A 3,340-nucleotide genomic window follows, 5' to 3' on the forward strand; every position below is an offset into this window, starting at 1 on the left:
GTGCTCACCGTCGCTGATTCCAACATCTACAGTCTCTGGTTCCAGCAAATGCGCGAGCCGATTCCAGCAAAAGGACTTCACCTGTGGCCTGTCAGTTCCAGAAAAAATGCGCAGCTCGCGGTCACCACCGTCGTAGCTACTCTGATGACTGCTTGCAACTTTTTTGCCGACGGGTCCCAGCACCTCGCCGCCCTTCTAGAAGCATGCCGCCATTCCATGCCTGTCGGCGCCGTCGTAGCTCGCGGGAACCATGGTTGCACGGTCGCTGAGGTTTTGCAGCTTTTCTCCTGCCCCATGTCAACATTAACACATGTCAATTCCATCAAAAAAGATGACCGGATGCAGCATCTATTGCCGTCGGGTTCCTGGGATGCACCACGGTTGGTTCTTGTGTCCTCATTGACTGGTTCCAGCAAAAACCATGGCCGGATGCAGCATGGCGGTGTCGCTTTGTAGCTTCTCTCTTTGGCGAGCGTAGCTTTCCTCCGTCGTTTTTCTTTTAAGATGGTAGATTTATGATTTTATCTTAGCAGCTATAAAGGCATTTACTTTTACATTATCGTATCAGAGAAAAGGGCTAAGAGATGAGTAACCAAAAAGATAATATTAGTATAAATATTTTTTTCATTCTGCTTTGAATTTTCATTCACCTCACAAATGTTATAACCTCTCCAGGGCGGACCTTGTGAGCCTGCTTCAAATTGTTCTCTTATGAGAGTTTTCCTCTATATTTAAGGTGTATACTTAGTGGTAGTGTTTGGACGTAAGTACCAAGTTGAAGCCAATGTGCCTAAGGTATAGTTCCCCACTCAGGACTACAGAGATTACCCCTTGATATTTGGGCGCACTGCAAAATGTAGTGGTTTTATTGTATGGAATGGAACAGGGGAACTCATACTAAAAAGAAAGAAACAAGAGCATCTCAAGGAGAAATGGTGGTGATAAAAAAAATTCCCCCTCTGATCCATAATAAATATCGTGGTTTAGCTCAAATGTATAGTACATATATGACAACTAATTATTAGTGAACTTACCTCTCACTACCAAAAACTAGGACCAACTATAAATCCTCTTTGCCAAATATGATTTTAGCTGTATGACAACAGCGAGGCGCCTTACCCTGCAGACTATGCAACTTTTGAATTTGGTCAACACAACATATTATCAATAGTGAATTTCCGTGAATTTTGACAGTGGCATACATCTTAATTATTATTTTAGAAGAACCTTAATTAATTATATAATTATTTGACGTACCGATGTAGTACATATTCGCACCAACACGTTTGGAATGTTTAACTAGAGAATATGTTGGATTAATTTATGTTTAGTACGCTCGTGCGGGCATCCGAATCGATCGAGGACAAGGTCTACTGATGGCTACTGATGATTTCCTAACTAATTGTTTGGACATGGTCTACTTACAATTTGGTTACGTACTAATCATTTTCTCCCCAGACCCGTTCTACTAACGGCTACCGGGCACATCTTCTCCATTGTTAGTTTTCTATTAAAGCTATGGAGCCAAGCATATATAATAATATCAGTTTCAGGAGATAACGTGTACGATGTTATTTTCATGCATTTTAGACGACCTACTCTATGTCACCTGGTCAACGCGCTTACACCCGGTGATCCTTTAGCACACCCATCGCCTATATATGTCGACACACTAGTATCAATGATCTCACAACACCATCCATCCTGAAGCCATTTCTCTCTTTAGCTTCCTTGGAGCTTGTGATCATTAGTTGATCAGACAACATAACCAATTTTCTCTCTAGCGCTAACTTCCACCCCCATCATATTTTGAGTCACTACTAAGTCAGCTAGCTAGTATATCCATATTTAATCCATGGGGACCAAAGCTCTTATTCTGATCACCGTGGCCATGGCCATGCTTGGGACGGCGCTCGGCGCCAGCCACACCGTGGGAGCGCCGAACGGTTCGTGGGACCTCAGACCAACTACTCCCAGTGGGTTTCCAGAATCAGGTTCACCACCGGCGATGAGCTCAAGTTCCAGTACTCCACCGATGTGCACAACATGGTGGAGGTGAGCAAGACAGGGTACGACTCTTGCAACGGCTCCAGCCCCATAGCGACTTTCTCGACCGGTAACGATGTTGTTCCGCTTGCCACCGTCGTATGAGGGGGTATGTGGTGATAATGCTATCGAGACAATGATGCTATAGTCAGATGCCTCGAACTACCCCTGGTCTCTTCTTATAAAGGTGTTCGAGACTCAAGGTTATACCTTTTGCTAACCGACCTAGGGTCCGGATCGGATGAGGGCTTCTTGATTTGCACGGCAAGATGAGATCCTCCCGAAAGGAGCGCTTCCCGCGGAGCAAGGATCCTAGGCCACACCTTGGCTATTGGGCCTTGAGGCCAGCCCATTAATTGTCTGCTTCCTAGCCGATGGGCCACCCTAGGTTTAGTACACTGTGTGTATTTCTCAAGCTTGTCTAGAATTTTGGTCATGCTTCTCTTGGAATCTCCCAAGATGAAATCGTGTTGGGCTCCTCCTGTGTCAAATAAACCACACCAACCTCAGTTTTCTTGATGTCTCCATTAACTAACTGTCTGGACTAGGCCTCCATAGTGCCATGCAACCTGGCTTCAGAACTTCTTAGGGAATCTTTGGACCCTTCCATATTTCGGCTTCTTGACCACCCTTAATGAAGGCATATAAAAGACCAATGTGTATTCTTACATGCACAATGACATCACGCTTGACCACTAGATCATTCAGGCATTGAATATCTATTTGAATCGAGCCATAACTGATCCAGGTAGGGACCGAAGCATCGTTAATATAACTAGATGATACCCCATTGCGTTCCCGTGGAATTTGATTAATCTAATGAGATTTGATTGTATTTAACATGAATGTTTGGGTTAACACTAGGATAAATGAAAATAAGAACACATATGAAATTGATTATAAGTACGCAGAATATTTATATTTAATGTATAAGTAGGATGATTGGATGAAATTCTCATGCAAGCGTGCATGTTGAGGTGGAATTTTTCCATACATGATTGCATGTTAAGAATAATTTATTGGTGAAGATCACCTATTTAGTTATATAGGATATATGACAACTAATTGGCTAATGACCTGATAACTAGGTGACAATAAGTTGTTAAGTATTGCATTTTTGTCAAAACATGTCGACATGAGATCTATTATCGAAGATCTCACACCGCGAAGCTAAAGGTGGAAATGGATCGTCAATCGGATTAATGCGTTGCGATATGGAATTGGTAACAAATTTAAATTTGATGGGATCTTTAGTTATATCAACACACACACACACTGGCGCGCGCGCGCACAC

At 43.1% G+C, this 3,340-nt stretch overlaps 1 pseudogene; it reads left to right on the forward strand.

Moving 5' to 3' along the window:
* Positions 1–1,209, forward strand: part of LOC119316598 — a 2,233-nt pseudogene extending 1,024 nt beyond the window's left edge.
* The last annotated feature ends 2,131 nt before the right edge of the window (positions 1,210–3,340 follow it).

This window comes from Triticum dicoccoides, chromosome 1A (genome assembly GCF_002162155.2).
Source record: "Triticum dicoccoides isolate Atlit2015 ecotype Zavitan chromosome 1A, WEW_v2.0, whole genome shotgun sequence".
Taxonomy (NCBI): Eukaryota; Viridiplantae; Streptophyta; class Magnoliopsida; order Poales; family Poaceae; genus Triticum; species Triticum dicoccoides.